The sequence below is a fragment of the Lactuca virosa genome, chromosome 4 (genome assembly GCF_052849685.1).
Source record: "Lactuca virosa cultivar CGN04683 chromosome 4, Lactuca_virosa_CGN04683_v6, whole genome shotgun sequence".
Lineage (NCBI taxonomy): Eukaryota > Viridiplantae > Streptophyta > Magnoliopsida > Asterales > Asteraceae > Lactuca > Lactuca virosa.
This window is the reverse complement of record NC_136429.1, coordinates 504,322,554-504,342,457: the sequence shown is the minus strand read 5'-3', so window position 1 is coordinate 504,342,457 and position 19,904 is coordinate 504,322,554. Positions and strand designations below refer to the sequence as shown.

General features: G+C 34.7%; 1 long non-coding RNA gene across 1 annotated transcript; it reads left to right on the top strand.

Annotated features, from left to right (window-relative positions):
- The first annotated feature begins 17,052 nt into the window (after positions 1 to 17,052).
- Positions 17,053 to 19,201, top strand: LOC145109369 (uncharacterized). The gene is made up of 5 exons (XR_013708975.1): positions 17,053 to 17,766; positions 17,854 to 17,991; positions 18,141 to 18,183; positions 18,337 to 18,392; positions 18,964 to 19,201. It is a non-coding gene; the product is annotated as an uncharacterized LOC145109369 (long non-coding RNA).
- Positions 19,202 to 19,904: the final 703 nt, after the last annotated feature.

Here is a 19,904-nt window from a genome sequence, read left to right as displayed (position 1 = left end):
AGCTCGTGGTGTTTTTTATTGTCACGTATCGCCCTTCTTCTTGCATGTCATACGTGGGAACCAGCCGGTATTGGTGCACTTGAGGATGCATTGTCATTTGCTTGAATCTGACAAATTATTTTGTGCCCGTCTTCCAAAATCATATTATGTAAAATGATACACACATACATAATAAGGGTGAGCTTTTCCACCGTTCGATGATGTGCCAGATGTTGTAGTATGTGCCAACTCTTCTTGAGGACTCTAAATGCTCAATCGACATCCTTCCTAGCCTTTTCTTGGAATGTTTTACACCTTATGTGTTATGGATCACCTGGACATGTTAGCATTTTCACAAACACAACAAATTCAGGGTATATATCACCAACAAGATAATACCATAATCATACATCATTTCATTCACTTGAAATTGACAGTTAGATGTGGACCCATCACAAAACTCATTTATGAGCGACATGTCTAAAACATTAATATCGTTGTTTGAGCCGGGAACACCAAAAATGTATGTCAAATCAAAAGATCCTGTGACGCAAAAACTTCAAGTATGACTGTGGGGTGATTGTGTAAATTGCCCTTGTTATGCATTAGGACAACTACCCCGAGCCCAATGAAGACAATCCAAACTTTGAAACATATCAGGAAAGCCATCAACACTAGCATGATGAGCATATAATAATTAAACGTCAATAAAAATGGGTTCACGCAAATACCTTAGGCCGTAAATAGTGACAACGCATCTGCAAAACGCATCCAAATGTCCCTAGCTATCCGCTCAGACATTTGAAAATTCATCCCATGAATCAGAAACGAAACCATAAACTAATTGACGAACCGCAACTGTGCATTTTTGTATTTCCGAAAACTCATTCGCACCTCTTTCATCTCGACGTTGTATCATATATTCAAAAATGTTAGTAATGTCACCTACTATACAGAGAAATAAATGTTTCACCATTCGAAATCGACGTCGAAATAGATGTTCCCCATAAACAGAATTTTCATTGAAGTCGTGTGCCATTAGACATGTGTTTGTATCCCACGATCTCTGAGAAGCATCTTCACCATCCTAGTTCTTCTTAATTGACACTGACGGTGTCAATTGCATGACACCATAATGACACCGTTTAGTCTTATAAAGAATTATATACACTCACCATTACCATAATAACACCGTTTAGTCTTATAAAGAATTATATACACTCACCATTCCCATCAAAGAAAATGTGCGCCCCTTAAGGGTCTTTCACAATGCGTGGAATATAACAATTCTCTTGTGTCAAAAATTTAATAGAACGACTGTTGCTTTGGAAACTGGGAGTGGAAGTTTGTAAAATCCCTTTTACAATTTACATAATTTGATAATCATAAGATTAAAACAAAGTTCAAGCTACACAAATAGTAAACACAAAGGTTGTTTTCTTTTTTGCTTTTATCCCACATTGCCCAAATTAAAAAAAAGAAAGAGAATAGATGGTTCTATATAAGGAAAGCCTTCTTTATTCTTTACTAACCACTTTTTCATTATTTCTTCACATTTTCTATATATTTTGGTTGTTGTGTTTCGTTAGATGAATTTTTATTATAAGATGTCATTTATTGGGATGTTGTACCCTCCCATAATAAGCTGAATATATCTTTGTTGAGATATTGGATGAAACTAAACAAAATACAAAATGTAGTTAATTCAGGTATCATGAAATAATTATATTATTTCATTTATACATTTGAAATCATTTTAATATGTGATCTTCTTTTTTTTTTAGAATTGGTTTTATATATCTCCACCTTATTCTTCCGTTTATCTTCATAAATCTTAATTTTAACTAACTAAGTTGTTATTGCATTTTTATAGTTTCTTATAAATTATTATTAATTAACTGTTGTTATTTATTTTTTGGAATTTTACGAATTTTTTATATGATATTCGGATATTGAGTATACAAAGTTTTAAGAAATTTAGACTTAACGGCATATTAAATACGTTTAAAATTATGAATTTAAACATTTAAAAGGTAAATAACACTGTTTAATATTTAATTATGTTGCTTATGAATTGTCTCTTTTTGATGAATATGTGGGTAGAAGTAACTACTGAAATAATTTTTTTTTTGTCTAGTGTAGGTACAAATAAAAGACAATAATATATTTTATCACTACAAAAAAATGCCGATTAGTGACCAAAGTGAAATAGTCACTAAACAATACAAGGAGTTGTCACTAAATGATATAGTGACCAAATACTTGGTCCTCACTTTTCGTCACCATAGGTCTGTCACTAAACTAATCTAGTGACTAAATATATAAGTGGTCACTAAATAGTGACGAAAATATATTGTTCACGAAATCTATGACAACCTTAGTTTTCTTTTCATATATTTAGTCACTAGATTAGTTTAGTGACAGACCTATGGTGACGAAAAGTGAGGACCAAGTATTTGGTCACTATATCATTTAGTGACAACTCCTTGTATAAGTGGTCACTAAATAGTGACGAAAATATATTGTTCACGAAATCTATGACGACCAATTTCGTCGCTATATGTTGTCACTTTTTTTCTTTTTTTTTTGAAACAACAAACTAGCTAATTTACTCCTAAATACCACCTATGTCTCCTAAAAGACTTGAATACATGACATTTCATTTAAGAGTGTCATTCCTAACCACTAGACCAAAAACCCTTTGAGATGTTGTCACTAATCAATAACAATTGTCATTATTTTATCCATTATTTGGTTAACATATTAATGGTTATGATGTCAAAGAAAGTGGTAACTGTTATGAAATATTAGTTTGTGAATGACCATTGGATTCTCCATTTCTCTCATAACTCTCTATCATTATTTAGCATTACTAACAACCATTTCAATGTGTTTTATGAGTGTAATTGTTGGGTCAAAAATATGGTTTATACTTTGCTTTTCTAGTTGATAGTAATTTTCTGTAATATTATATGTGTTTACGGTCAGGTTTACGGCCAAATAGTGTTTACGGCCGTAAACAGGTTTACGACCGTAAACTCTGTTTACGGCCCAATGGGTGTTTACGACCGTAAACTCCGTTTACGGCCGTAAACCCAAGGCCGGCCCAGTCGAGTATATATAGGGGTGAGGGGTGTGAGGAATAGATTGATGATTGATGAACACTAGAGGAGCTTAAGTGTGTGTATTTGAAGGTGTTCTAGAGAGAGAAAAGAGAGTGTGTATTAGTGTGTGTGAATCTTGTATCCGGATCTTCATTCATATCAATACATACAAGATTCATCATATTCTTCTTCTCATTCTCTTCTATTTGATCTGAGATCATCCGTTTGATTGGGATTCCGCACCATCAAACGGATCTGATTGATACACAAGCAATTTAGGGACTTACAATTGGTATCAGAGCTTGGATTGTATCAGTCAATTTTTTTTCAGATCTGGAGCTTATTTGATCTTATTTTGAAGAGTTTTTTGCGTTTTTGGATAGATCGTGGCAAAATAAGGGGGTTTGTTCTTCGCGTTTTTGATAAAAACGAGTTTTTGATCGAGTTTTGGAGCAAAAAAAGGTGAAAAATCATGTTTTTCCTTCGTAAACAGTAAACCTCGTTTACGACCGTAAACCCCGTTTCCGGCCGTAAACCCCGTTTCCGGCCGTAAAACCCCGTTTTCGGCCAAAAACCCCGTTTTCAGTTCTAAGGCTATATTTTTGGCTAAAAAAAATTATTATTATTATTAATTAGCTTTTAATTTTTTTTCTTTAAATTTCTAAATTGACTTTGACTTTTCAAGTTTAACCTTTGTCTTTAAACTTTGATTTTTAAATTTTCAAATTTAGATTTTCGGTTTGATTTTTTAAGTTTGGCTTTTAAGTTTGATTTTAGCTTCTAGTTGTGTTTTAATGGCTTTTGAGGTCTACGAAGACATGAAAGAGAGACAGGATATGTTAAGACAAAAATTCAACATGTTCAACTATATCCCTGGAGAAACCCTGGAAGCTCAGCTGCAGCGATTTACTACACTTACTTCTGAGATGAGTATAGCTGGGATTTTCTTGACTAAATCTGAGATAAACAAAAGGCTGCTTAATGCACTTCCGAAATCGTGGGATATGAACGTGGCTGACATCAAGAAGACAAAAGATCTCAATCGTCTTAGTCTTGCTGATATAATTGAAGAACTTGACGCTTTGAATTGTCGAAAAACAATGAGTTCTGCAAACCCTCCGGTCAATGAAGTTTCATGTTCTCAATCATGTGAAGTTTCATGTGAAGATACGATTAAATTTCTTCGGGAACATAATGATTTATTAAAAAGAGAAGTTGAGGACCTGAGATATGAAGGTTATCAACTCAGGAAAGGACAGAAACCCCTAAAGGCCCAGTTAGGAACAAAAATAAAGGACTTTAGGAAGCTTCAGGAAGAATTCAGCAACAAGTGTGAAAATTATGACTATATTAAGAGACAACTTGATGCTGTAACCGAAGAACTTGACGCTTTGAAAATTAAGTGTGGAAAAACAGATTTTAGTTTCAAAAATTATACTGCGTCAAGTAAGACAATCGACTCCTTATTTGAAACCCAATTAAAATTCAAAGATAATCAAAACAAGGGTCTAGGGTATGATAGTGTTCCTCCACCTTTCAATCATAACTACACATCTATCCCTTCGACACAGGAAGAAATTGACAGGGAGGCACATCTTCAATATGGCAAACCAGCTGGTTTTGTATCAGGAGGCATTATTAATGTTGATAAACCTGATGCTCCTGATGTTTCTGTTACATGTGCAGGTAAAGTAGTAGAGGATGAGAACAAGGAGAACACCATTGAACAAACCAACATCTCCTTGAGCCCAGAATCTGTTGCTTCGAACTCAGTTGCTTCTGATCAACCTGTTGTTCAGAAATACAGGCCACCAATTCCAGTGAAACAGAGTGTCTGCTGTAGTTGTGCGTGTGGGAAAAGCAAGAGACAAGGCATGGATACGCCACCAGGGGTAGGAAGAAATAACTTCACAGTGAAGAAAAGGACTTGCTTTCACTGTGGAACACCTGGACACATTGCCAGACATTGTCCAAATCGTGCATACGTTCCCTACTATGCACAAGGCTAGCAGAACGCGCCAAGAGGGAGATACTTCAAAAGAAACCCCTCAAGGTCACGTTCAGACCATGATGACTGGAACGCGCAGAAGGCCAAGAATCAAAATCCAAAGGACAAGAAGGGAATGCCGGCCAAGAAGCCAAATCCAAGAGATGCTCCCGTGAAGCCAAAATCAAAGTCATCTCGAAGATCGGCTTCAAGTTCCAAATCAAGTACTGAGCCACCCATCAGATCGAAAAAGAAATTGGTTAAACCCAACTACAAATGGGTTCCAAAGGCTCACTCTCCCAAATCAACTAATGACTCTAATATTTTTTCATCTTCTGTTTGTGATAAACAGGATATGTCATGGGAGAGAGTACCGTGCAAGGATGACAAAGGTCGACCCAGTTTCAAAATGGACTGGGTTCCAAAGACCAACTGATCCCGCTATGTGTCGGAGTAGCTATGGAGGCATATCATCAGACTTCGGTTTGTTGGTAGTGGCTGTTCCTGGCACATGATAGGAGACATCTCTCAACTGTACAACACTCAGAACATTGTCTGGGAGTATGTGTCCTTTGCGGGAAAGGAAGAAAAGAAGGGATCACACATGGGGTTAGTGCTTAATGACATGAAGAATTTTTGGATCTGTTCTGAGATTACACGTGCTGTTCTCAGACCTTCTGGATGCAAATTCAATCGGTGACTTACGGTTTGAGTTTTCTTCTCTATACTCCTGAGTTTTTCTTAAGCTGATTCGCTTTAAAGAATAATTTTTGTTTTAGGATAGTTTAAATTTGCGCATTTACTTTCGTTTCTCTCCTATGCACAAATTTAGGGGGAGAAATAAAAACAAAAAAAAAATTAGAAAGTTTTAAACAAAATCCAAAAACATTAGAAAATCCAAAAATCCAAAAATATGTTGGTTAATGAAATGAGTTTGAGTGAGATGTTTTGGGAAGTGATATTATCAAGTGATAACAGGCAATCTGAGTCTGCGTAACGTACCCAAAGTTGAAGGGTCTATGCTCTGGGTTTGATGCGCTGGTAGGCATGAAAGATTCTAAATGGACTTGACTAGGCAGAGTTGAACTTAAGAAATTCTTAGACTTGACAAATCTTGACCTAGTTAAATCCGTTTAGCCTGACAATACGACGCTCGGATAGGTTGAGCAGGGAGATATATATATGGGAATCTACTGGTCATATTAAAGAACTCGTATCTGGAACTGTGGATTAACTTTTCCTCGATGTGCGGATTATGTCCTTAATTCCGGTATTGATGGGGCGACTGGTAAATTCCGATGAGTTAGGTCTGTAGAAAATCGTTTTCTTTCTCTATCTATCTGTTAGTCATATGTTACCTCCTCTGCGTGACTCAAGATCCGACCTGGACAGCAACATATGCAATTCTATTTCTCTGCATCTTATATCTATGAAATTCTTCCTATCTGTTAGCCATATGCTGTCTCCTTTGCGTGACTCACAATCCGACCTGGTACACAACATATGCAACCTTCTACTTCTCAATCCCTCTAAAATTATAATTAACAATAATCTGAATCTGTCTTCTCTCTTAATGATTGTCTGCTCACCCGATGTAAGGAGTACTCTGGAAGTCCTTGATTACTGGGGCATATCCGGAAGCGGGAAACATGTTCCAGTACAATTAACAATTGAACATTCAAAGATTGTCTATAGATCTCGCTGCTCAATTTAGGTGGACAACAATATCCCTGGTCGTCGTCAGCTGAATGGTCCTTAAGATATAGTATCTAGGAACTTAGGATCAGATTTAATATCTAGGAACTTAGGTTCACCTTGTCTTATAACAAATAGTATGTCCTAAATCTGTCACAATTTTTCGTGTTTAAGTGGACAACAATACCGGCGATCGACCAGACAAAGACTTGAAGATAGAAGGTACCGAAAAGTGGATTAGGGCTGTCTAATAACTTTGATCCCAAATCACTCTTAAAGTTAGATATCATTTTATTTTTGTTAAATTTGTTCATAGTTTTCTTCTAATTTAAATATTAGGGGAGAATTAAAAATTTTAAAAAAAAACCAAACAAAAATCAAAAAAAAAATATTGTGTGCTAAATTTTCTTTTAGTTTTGTTTTGTCTTGAATAGTGAATTCAGGTGAAGATGAAACTCATGGAGTTTGTGTTGAAGATTTCTGAATCAAAGTTTCATCCGTGAGCATCGAAGAATTCTCATTCGAAGGAGCAAGAAATGAAGATTATTCTTTCGACATTCATTCTTTCAACCCCAGAAGCAAGGTGAAGCTGCAATTGAAGATTATGTGACGGATTGCATTGAAGCCTCCTCAATCAGTCTGTTGCTATCTTAAACCTGTTGAAGTGATCTAGGAGTTTAGTTCTCTCTGATATTCTCTCTGAAGATTCTCAAGCTGAAAGCGCCATCTTTCAAGAATCTTATCAAGAAGCCTCCTCACCCAACGTGCGTTCAAAGCCAAATTCTGAAGAAAAGCCCAACTGCTCAAGATGAAGTCATTCATGGAAGATTCATATGTTCATCTTGAAGTCGTGAAGAATTTGAAGATTAAAGCTGAAGCCAAGCTCCCAATGAAGATTATGAAGAAAAGCCAGCTAATTTTTAGGGGGAGCTTGTTGGGTCAATTAAGAAAAGAAAAGAAAGCTATAAACCAAGGGGGAGATTGTTGGGTCAAAAATATGGTTTATACTTTGCTTTTCTAGTTGATAGTAATTTTCTGTAATATTATATGTGTTTACGGTCAGGTTTACGGCCAAGTAGTGTTTACGGCCGTAAACAGGTTTACGACCGTAAACTCTGTTTACGGCCCAATGGGTGTTTACGACCGTAAACTCCGTTTACGGCCGTAAACCCAAGGCCGGCCCAGTCGAGTATATATAGGGGTGAGGGGTGTGAGGAATAGATTGATGATTGATAAACACTAGAGGAGCTTAAGTGTGTGTATTTGAAGGTGTTCTAGAGAGAGAAAAGAGAGTGTGTATTAGTGTGTGTGAATCTTGTATCCGGATCTTCATTCATATCAATACATACAAGATTCATCATATTCTTCTTCTCATTCTCTTCTATTTGATCTGACATCATCCGTTTGATTGGGATTCCGCACCATCAAACGGATCTGATTGATACACAAGCAATTTAGGGACTTACAGTAATAATGCACCATCATAATGTGCATTCATCTTTCATCTTATTTTGGTTGTATAAATAGTGAGCCATATGTATTAGAAAGTTGGTGATTTCATCACAAGTATTGGAATAAAAGTTCTCTTCACTCTCATGTCTTTCTTTACTTTATAATGTATCTTGTTATTTGATCTTATTTTATAACACGTTATCAACACGACTCTACCATAGAGCTCTAACTCCTTATAGTTCTTGTCATTTTCAGGTATGTATTTTTTATAAGTTTACATGTACATTGCTTACAACTTATTTTATGTAATGTCTTAACTAACAATTCCTTAACATACAAGTCTTTATTTTGATTACTATTTTCATTATGGAAGACCATGCTAGAGAAAACTTTCTCTACTTTTCATGCTACCAACATGCTCCTGCAGTAGCAATATCATGAGAAAAGTTTAAAATAAATATGAATTAATCTCATGTCTTCTCGTATCATGAGAAAGGTTTAAAATTAATATGAATTAATCTCATGTCTTCTTGTGGCTAAACAGAATAATGAGTTATTGATGAAAAAACACCAATCAATCTCGACCGGTTCTAGTACATTCCCTGAAGTGAATGCAACATCATATAATCATAATAGTCATAGGTATAACCGAGGTCATGGAGGATATCATAATTATCATAAAAATAACAAGATTACAAGTAACCACCAGAAGTTGGAAAATAACAAAAACTCACATCCTAGATAAAAGTGGTCAAGGAAAAAAGAAAGTTGAAAATATTTGTCACCGATGTAGAATGACCAGTCATTGGTCTTGTACATGCCGCTTTCCAAAGCATTTTGTTGATTCTTATCAAGCTTCTCTAAAATCTAAAGAAAAATAAAATATCGAAACAAATTTTATTTAAAATGATTTTCACGAAGATCGATCATAAATACATTTGGATATTGTCGATTTTCTTGTCTACCCAAAAGGGACAAGTGGTGCTATGGATTGATGCAAGAATAATATGTAGTTTTGTTTCATGTCATTTATTATGTTTTTATGTCATATTCATATCATGAGAAATGATTCCAACACAATCTTCTCAAAGAAATAAAATATGAATTTATTTCTCTAAGTCGAATGTTTCTTATGTTTTATTTATTTATTGAAGAGAAATATGAATATTCGCAAAAGAAATGAGAAAGATATATGTCCTGCAGATAGTGCAAGGACACATATCATTTTTAATAATGAAAAATATTTTGCTTATTTATCAATTGGAGAAGCAAATGTTAATACAATAATAGGTAATACAAAAATGATTGAAGGCTCCGGAAGAGTGAATATAATATTACGACAATGAACAATAATTACAATTGGTGATGCATTATTTTCGTCAAAATCACCAAGAAATTTATTAAGTTTTAAGGATATTCGGTCCAATGAATATCATGTTGAAACAACTAATGATGGTGATAAAGAGTATCTCAATATTACAAAAATGATATCAGGTAAGAAAAGTCTTTTAGAAAAATTACCCGTATTGGCCTCCGGATTGTATTTTTTTTTGAACAACCACATATTATAAAAAGAAAACTAGCAAAAGCTAGTGAACAAAAACCAATTACAAAGAGTCATATAAAAGGGGATTTCGCAACCACTAGGTCCAAGATATATTACTTTTGCTATTTCTACTAGAGAACCAATTGAAAGAATGAATGACAATGCTTTCAAAAATATGATTTTTCCGCATGTTGTACGTCTTGAACACTTCACTATTCCTGTAAGCCTAAATAACCCAGATCGTGGTATTGATAATAACTTCAAGCTTTCGTTTTTTTTTCAGACTTGAAGGAATGCCATCCATCCAATCCAATATCTCAGCAACATTTGCAAACAAAGGAAAAGGGAGATCAAGCCACTTAAACACTTTATTCCAAATTTCCTTTGCCACGTCACAATTGACAAACACATGACTACAGACTTCTATCTGAGTAGAGCATAAAGGACAATGCACCGAGATCATGTCAACACCCCTGCAAGCCAAATTATAACGAGTGGGAAGTCTATCAAGAATAGTTATCCAAAGATGAATATTAACTTTGATAGGCACTAGCCTACACCATCTCGTCTGAATCATGCCTTCCTGCAACAAAATCGAATCAATATATTTTCTAGTGTTATTAACAGTAAAGCCTTCATCTGGATCACCACCCCACTCCCAACTATCTGCCTGATCGACGCACGTAACATGAGAAAGAACTCTGGTCAAGGCCGAGAACTGAGAGGCCGTGCTTCCACTATCATGTAATTGGCGACTCCATCTCCAAAGCCAACCACTTGCATTCCATCTATCTGCCACCGAACAATTTTTCTCCTATTCCAATGCAAAAAGTCTAGGAAAATGAGAAGAAAGCCTCACATTATCAATCCAAATGTCCTTCCAAAAATGAGTATTTCTTCCATTACCAACTTTTCTAATAAAAAAAGAGTGTGGAATAATATTAAGAGAATCGAGCTTATCATAAAGCTTCACGAGATTAGACCAAACCCCCCTCCTCTTGGTTTTGAAGAAGACTCACCCAACCCACCATGCATTATACAAATATTATAAAGCCTCCGGATTGTATTATACAAATATTAGAATGATTGAATCTAATGCTATTGAAAATAAAAGGTATGAAAACACCTTCAAAGTTTGGCATGACCGGTTGGGCCATCTTGGATCAATTATGATGCGTAGAGTAATTGAAACTTCAAGTGGTCATTCCTTGAAAAACCAGAAGATTTTCAAGCTAATGAATTGTCTTGTGTTGCATGCTCTCAAGGAAAATTAATTTCCCATCCATCATTGAACAAAGTTGGGTATGAAAGTCCTAGTTTCTTGGAAAGAATTCAAGGGGATATATGTGGACCAATTCATCCACCATGTGGATCATTTAGATATTTTATGGTTTTAATTGACGCGTCGACTAGATGGTCACATGTGTGCTTGTTGTCTAGTCGTAATTTGGCTTTTGCAAGATTACTTGCATAAATAATCTGCCTAAGGGCACATTTTCCCTATTACCCAATTAAGAAAATTTGACTTGATAATGTTGGAGAATTTACATCATAAGCTTTTAATGACTATTGCATGTCAATTGAGATAACTATTGAACATCTTGTTGCATATGGTCATACACAAAATGGTTTAGCCGAGTCGTTAATCAAATGCCTTCAATTAATTGCAAGACCATTACTAATCCATTATAAACTTCCTACATCGACATGGGGACATGGAATTTTACATGCAACATCACTTATACGTATCATGCCAACTAGTTATCATATGTTCTCCCCTATTCAACTGGTTTGCGGCCAGGAACCAAATATTTCCCATCTAAGGACGTTTGGATGTGCAATTTATGTACCCATTTCTCCCCCTATAGAAAAATATTTAAAACCATCACCTGGAGATTTATTTACTGGTATATTTGATGATTATTATTTTGATGAATCATATTTTCCAACATTAGGGGGAGAAATAAAGAAGCTGAAAAATAAAATCTCTTGAAAGGAATTATCACTTTCAGTTTTAGATCCTCGTTCAAGTCAATGTGAACTTGAAATAAACAGATAATTCATTTACAAAATGTAGCAAATCAATTGCCATATGCATTTACTGACCCTAAGAGAGTAACAAAGTCTCATGTACCAGCTGTAAATGCTCCAGTTAGAACTGATATCCCAGAAGGAAAAAATACAACTACAAATGAATCTAAGGCACGCCTGAAGCGTGGAAGACCAACCGGTTCCAAAGATAAAAATATTTGAAAACGAAAGGGAGAAAATATAATTGATGGTCCAAAAGAGAAAACAAAATCTCTTGAAAAGATTAATGAAGCTTTAGAAGAGCCCAATGACATAACAAAATAAACTAAGGTACCTGAAAATTACGAAAATGAAGAGATCTCAATAAATTGTGTCATGACATGAATAAGATGGAACCAAAATAAGACAAACGTCGATGATAAATTTTCATATCATGTTCTGCGCGTGATTATAAAGAAAATGAGGATCTTGAACCTAAATCTATTGAGAAATGTAAGAAAAAAGAATATTGGCCAAAATGGAAAGACGAAATAAATAAAGAGCTTAATTCTCTTACTCAACGAAAAGTTTTTGGACATGTAGTCCATACACCAAACAGAGTAAGACTAGTGGGACACAAATGGGTATTTGTGCGCAAAAGAAACGAGAAAAATGAAGTTGTGAGATATAAAGAAAGACTTGTTGCACAAGGTTTTACCCAAATGCCCAAAAGTGATTATGAAGAAACATACTCCCCTGTGGTTGATGCAATTACATTTCATTATCTAATAAGTCTGGCAATACATGAAAAACCGGAGATGCGTCTGATGGATGTAGTTACGACCTATTAATATGGTTCACATGAGAATAATATTTATATGAAATCCTAGATGGGTTTAAGGTGCCAGAAGCACAAACTTCTAATTCTCGAAATGTATATTCGGTAAAATTAAATAAATCTTTGTATGGATTGAAACAATAAGAACATATGTGGTTCAATTTTTTAAATACCATTTTGTTGAAAGAGGGCCACAAAAATGATCCAATAAGCCCATGTGTATTCATAAAAGATTCGGATCAGAATTTGTCATAATTGATGTTATTGCAGATGATTTGAACATAATTGGAACTCCTAGAGAATTGGAAAAAGGCCACTTCTTGTTTTAAAGAAATATTTGAAATGAATGATCTTGGTAAAATGAAATTTTGTTTGGGTCGTCAAATTAAGCACACAAAAATGGAGTTTTTGTACATTAATATCTAGAAAATGTGCTTAAAATGTTTTATAGGAATAACTCACATCCATGAGTAACCCGATGATGGTAAGGCACTTAGATGCCAAAAAGGACCAATTTCAACATCATAAAAAACATGAAAATCTTCTTGTTCCTGAAGAACCATATCTTAGTGTTATTGGTGCACTAATATATCTCTCTATTAATACAAGACCTGATAAATCTTTTGTCGTAAACTAATTAACAAGATATAGTTCTTGTGCAACAAGAAGACACTGGAATGGAGTCAAACACATTCTTTGGTATCTTCGAGGTATAGTGGATATGAATTTATACTAATCAAATTCATCAAATGTGAAGTTAATTGGTTATGCAGATGCTGGATATTTATCTGATCCACACAAAGCTCAAACTCAAACAGGCTATTTATTCACTTATGGAGGTAAGAAAATTTATTGATATTATGTTAAACAAACTTTAGTTACTGCTTATTTTAAACATGCAGAGATTATATCAATTCATAAGGCAAGTCATGAATGTATTTGGTTATGAAAGTTAACTCAACACATTCACAAGAAGTGTGGTCTAACCTCTAACAGGGATGTTCCAACCATACTATATGAAGATAATATGACTTGTATAGCTCCATTCAATGAAGGAATTATCAAAAGAGACAGAACCAAGCTATATTACCCAAGTTCTTTTTCACTTATGATCTTCAAAAAGAGTGTGGCATCAACATCCAGAAAATTCAATCAACTAACAACATTCCCGATTTGTTCACTAAAGCACTTCCTACATCAAAATTTGAAAAGATGGTACGAAACATTGCTATACGGCGCTTCAAGGAAATCAAGTGATGTGCTGATCAGGGGGAGTTGGAAACATATTATACTCTTTTCCTTAGCTATGTTTTTCCTACTGGGTTTTCTTAGCAAGGTTTTTAACGAGGCAATTGTTTCCAATATCTATTATTAATCATGTACTCTTTTTCCTTAATAAAGGGTTTTTACCATGAGGTTTTACCTATTAAGATTTTAACGAGGCATGATACAATCGTCATTCAAGGGGGAGTGTTATGAAATATTAGTTTGTGAATGACCATTGGATTCCCCATTTCTCCCATAACTCTCTATCATTATTTAGCATTAGTAATGTGACAACCCGGAATTTCTAACTTGTGTAAACATTCAAATTTATCAGTGTTAGACTCATTTTGCTTCCAGTTATCACTGTTTGGAACCTGTATTGAGTATTTTAACTCTAGTGAATCAAAGGGATTAGTATTTGGAAGTGTCAGTTTAAGTTCTAAACTACCTAGCAACCGTAAACCTCCTCAAAAAGGAGTTTAAGGTCGAGACCTTGAGCTTACGGTCAGGGTGACCGTAAACCCGCTTACGGTCAGTTGGACCCCTCTTGGACCGAGAACCCTACCCTATATATAGGGTGTTTAGCCTTCATTTCACCACTTTAAACACTCCAAAGACTTTCTCTCTCTACTCTCTCTCTAACTTCATCGAGTTTGCTCAAGGAAATCCTCAAGAACATGGTGGTGTTTTGGACCGAAAACACCTTCTTTGCCTTCAAAAACCGTAAGTATCATCTTCCCCTTCATAAATCGAGTTAAAATCCTTCATTTTGGACTTAAGATCATCACTCCTTGCTTGAACAAAAGAGTTTACGGTCCTATGAACCTTCATAGACCGTAAACCCTTATAAAGGGTGTTCGTATAGCCTTTACCCTTCCTAAGGCTAAGCATGGTCCCTAGAATCCGATGCCTTTGAATGAAGCCCTTGAAAACCACAATTTGTGCGAGATTGATGAGTTTACGGTTGACCTTTAATGACCGTAAACCCATGGACCGTACACTCTTCAATGACCGTATATTCATGGGCCGTAAACCCATGAACCGTGAACTCCATGACCGTAAGGTCATTGGACCGTAAACACTCGGACCGTGAACTCCAGTGGTCATACCTCTTTGACCGTAAACTCTATAGGGTGACCATATACCCTAATTATGCAATCATATGTGATTGTATCCCATAAATCTTAGAGTTTCCTAGCCAATAAGGGTGTTACCCTTCTTATTTAGTCGTCTATACACTAAATTCATACACATACATGTCTATGTGTGTCTATTAGGATCATTGTGTGCTCAAGGTTACACCTGACACTCTGCACTCCTCTTTCAACCACACGTCAGAACCACTCACTACAGGTGAGTTCATACCCCTACGTGTTTCCAAGTTTTCATGTTTTCAGGGGGGGGGGGGATACAAGCAAAAGTACAAGGAAACTTGTACTTAAAATATATTATTTTGTTTAAGATAATTATACTTTCAGCATGCTTTTAACACGGAAAACAGTTTTACCGTAGAAACAGTTTTCAAAACTAGAACAATGAACTTGTGAATCATGTAGTAAAATGTATTATTTTATAAAGGATTCATGCAAATCATAAACATGATTTTCAGTATTATTACTTGTAAATTTGTTAGTCTAAGTTGGAGACACGTCCTTGGTAACACTCCCATAGAATCAGAGTGTAGGACTAACACTTGTGACCAGAATCTCTTGTAGGGAGAGCGTGACTGTTGTGTATAGATCTATACGAGACTGACTATCCCGCACCTCGCTGCTAGCTACAGTGGGACCGGCAGGTCTACGGGTGACAAAGTCATAAATGATACTGGCCCCCATACGTGCCATATCAAGTTAATGTATGGTTATAAAACTCACAATCTAGATAGCAGAGATTTACTTTGGTAATAATGAATCAAGTGAACTAACCTCAAAGTAATAACCGATTTAATTACTGGAGGGTATTAATAATAATATCTTTAGGACTTAGTTCATCACAGTTTTCTTTTATTTAGTTTTTTTTAAGACTAATATAACTCTCTGGGTGTAACCAGGGTTTTTAAGAAAACTGCTTTTATCAACACGAGTATGGTAGATACTTGCTTACCTCACTTTAAAACGGATAATCGACCATCAACCTTTAGGGAAAATATAGGATTTTCCCGGGATAAACCGGCTATTCAAAACGGATTGTTCATCATGTAACCAACAGATATTCATATTAATTCCACGACTCCTTGGATTGTACATATTTTGTACGAATCTGGAAGTCCTGGAAGGAATGGGTTTCAAACACGCTTTTCATAAGAAAATATAGGATTTTCTTGAGGAACACTCTTCAAATGAATCAAAGAACATTTTTCATCAAAAACTAAACGCTTATGAACTCACCAGCTTTATGCTGATATTCTTTCAAACTGCTTGTATTCTCAGGGAATCAGTAGACAGGTACTTCTTGGATTTAGAGGAGCCGGAGCAATAAGAGTCATGTTTTTATATTTTACATACTTTTGATGTATTTAAAAACAAGTTCCAAACTGATGTAAACACTTTCATATTTGTATTCAATGTTTGGTTGTGTTTACTACGCTTGCTATACAATTGTTGTGATACTACGCATGACGTGCTCCGCCCCCGAACGTTTCCGCCGTTCCGGTTTGGGGTGTGACAAGTAACAACCATTTCAATGTGTTTTATGAGTGTAATAATGCACCATTATAATGTGTATTCATCTTTCATCTTATTTTGGTTGTATAAATAGTGAGCCATATGTATTAGAAAGTTGACAAGTATTGAAATAAAAGTTTTCTTCACTCGCATGTCTTTCTTTACTTTATAATGTATCTTGTTATTTGATGTTATTTTATAACAATAATAAATTTTTGATATTGTTAGAGACCAAAAAAGTGGTCACTAAATGACAAAAAAAGGGTTAATAATTATATATATATATATATATATATATATATATATATTAAAATTGTGAAAGATAGTAACAGTAATCTGGATGGGGTTTGGCAAATTAGGTCCCTGTACTTACATTCCATGTGTGTCCCTTTATTTTCAGTTTTTTGCCAAATTGGGTCTTTTTTTACTGCATTTGTTTTCTTCTTTTTGTTCTTTCTTATTGGTAAATATAAGGGCCATTTTTGAAATTAGAGCTAGAGGACAGATGTTCCACACGTGTTCTGTTTCTGGAATTTTCCACCGCCCTCTTCGATCAAATCCCTTTCTATTGTTCCTGATTTCTTCTGTTTCGTTCTTTCTCGGTCTTCTCTCAACCGACTATGAACCACATCGCTACCTATTTTCAATCCGGACTCGAGCCACCGATGCAAATTACTCCACCTACCGATGCAAATCGATCTCTTCCACCCGCACCATCTTCTAAATCGATTATGTAAGCACCAGCAGTAAAACAGACGACGATCCTTTAAGAATCGTAAGCGTTGGAGCCGGTGCTTAGGGCAGTGTGTTTGCAGCAATGTTACAAGACGGTTACGGTTATCTTCGAGATACAGACGTCTCTGATTTTCTTCTTATTCTTCTTTCTTTCTCCCTGTCTGGTCTGATTCTGTAAAATTGGTTCGGTTCTTCAAAAAAAATCTTCATTGGGTTTTTCTTGATTTTGCATAGCGTTTTGGATTGATAATCTATTGTTAACCTTGATGGGAGTTTTCCGGTTGGCTTTTAAAGTATTAACAACGATTTTGTTTTTTTTAACCCTAATTTGAGGTTTAACTTAGGGCTGGTTGGTAAGTTGGAAAAAGAGACGAAAATTGCAGATGGTGTTTGTGGTTCGACCACCCAAATTGCCGATTAACGACCCGACAAGAAGTACAAAGTTCAAGTTTCGGAAGATGCAACTGTCATAGCTACCGACTTGAAGAAAGGTAAACAAACTTTAATAAATCTGATTCTACTTAATTAAATCATTAGTTGTAAGTTTGACTAGCTTTTATTTTGTTATGTTGAGGAAGTCTGTTAAAGAAGCTGTTACAGGTGCTGTTTCAGTCATCTCTTATATTTCACTCAATCACTTTCACTTGGCACTGCTGCTGATACAAAAGCTATTACAGCTATGGATTTTTATTGGCCTTTTCGGATTCTGTTTAAAGGTATTTCTTAATCTCTTGCTTATTTGTTCTTATTTGTTTCTGATACATAGACAATGCATGCCAACTATTTGTGAAAATGCCCAAGTGAAACTGATATTTGATGTTACATTTTTGCAATGAATTAAGCTTTGATGATTTTTAAAATGCAGTCTCGGTGGACAAGAACCTCCTACGATGTATCAATATCCGTTGGTACAAATCTAATCTTCTATATCAATTGATCAATGGATTGGCACTAACTATCTTTATGTTACTTGAAAATTGATATAAGCTTGATTAGTCTTTCACACACTCTTAATTTTTGTAAAAATGATATTTTCTTATATGATTATCCTTTTGGCCTAGGTTGATGTTGTACAACTGATGAGTGACATTGTCGATTAGCAATTTACATGGTACAAGTAAGTATAATAGTCATGTATTCTATTTTGAAGTATATGAAGCTTCTCTTGATGGTATAATTAATGGATTATAATAGGTTATATCTTATTCATTGAATGTAAGTTAATAATACAAAGAAGTTTCAATGCAGATGCAATCAAATAGAGATAGATGCGTAGTTTTTTTAAATTGATCTTGGAGAAAAAGCATGTTTTACACTTAGTAATTCTTCAAATACATAATTACATACATGGTACATAGATTTGTTAATGACAACTTTTGTTTAGTTTAATATTCTCACAAGGTTTCATGAAAGTCCTTGATCTCTTTTTGTTTAGTTTAATATTCTCACAAGGTTTGATGCTACAGGACCTTAAAAAAATGCATATCTATTACAACTTTAAAATAATCATTACATAAACATATCAAGGACAATCACTAAAATCACGAATGATAAACTGTAAAACATAGAATGGATTTTCATTGTAGGGGTATTGTAAAATGAATTTTGCCAAAATTACTTTCATTTATAAAATTACTTTATAATATGGCGTAATGTTTCAAAGTTTCTGATGCTTTAATTTATTGAAGGTACATTGGGTTAGAATGGCGACATCAAATATGGGAGACCTGTTGATTTCATTTTAGTTTACTCAAGGGAAGGTGTAAGTAGTTAATTGTAAGTTACCATATCTTTATTAATATTTGAATGTTTAGTTTGTAAACTGACTTGTCATTTTTTTTAATCCGGTGGTTGGTCATACCTGATGATGCATTGTCTGTTGCTCCAATCTTTTATTTTGGAATAATATTCGAATTCATTTTCATATTTTACTCTTTGTTATAGAGACTTTGTTTATTATATATAAATGTTGAGGAGAGTTATGGTACAGGTGGACCAAGGAGAGATATAACAGACGTTACAATAGAAATAATACAGAAGCTAATAAGATTAATGAAAAAAAAGTCAATGAACATGATTGCTGCAATTGCTTCTAAGGATGTGGACCCCACATCCCAATTGCTGCAATTGTTTTGTTTGTGTAGATGAAGGTTTTAGTTTCACCAACCGATCTCAAGGATTTGGATTTGTGATTTTTGTTAGTGAATATGTTATCATTGAAATGTTATCTAATGATAACTTGCATTGTTTACCTACTGAAAGACAAATTTTTCATTGACATTTTACTTTGATTATTATCCGTTTGTAAGACAATGTACTGTACTTTAAAACAGATGCGACACCTTCCAACCCCCGCAACGCGGGGGAAAACTTTTCTAGTTAAGGAATAATAAGAAAAGGTAAATGATATAATCTTTACAGTACGACAACAAAAACCAAATAAATCTTCATATTTATAATATAAAATATTAAATTAAAGTTTTAAAAAACAAAATCCATAAAATATATTTCGAAAAGAAAACATATAAAGATCAATGTGAATTAAAAGTAAATTCAATTGATCAATATAATTGAGATAAACATGAAAGCTCGTTGATCATGAATTCCATTTTATTATTTTTCTCATCTT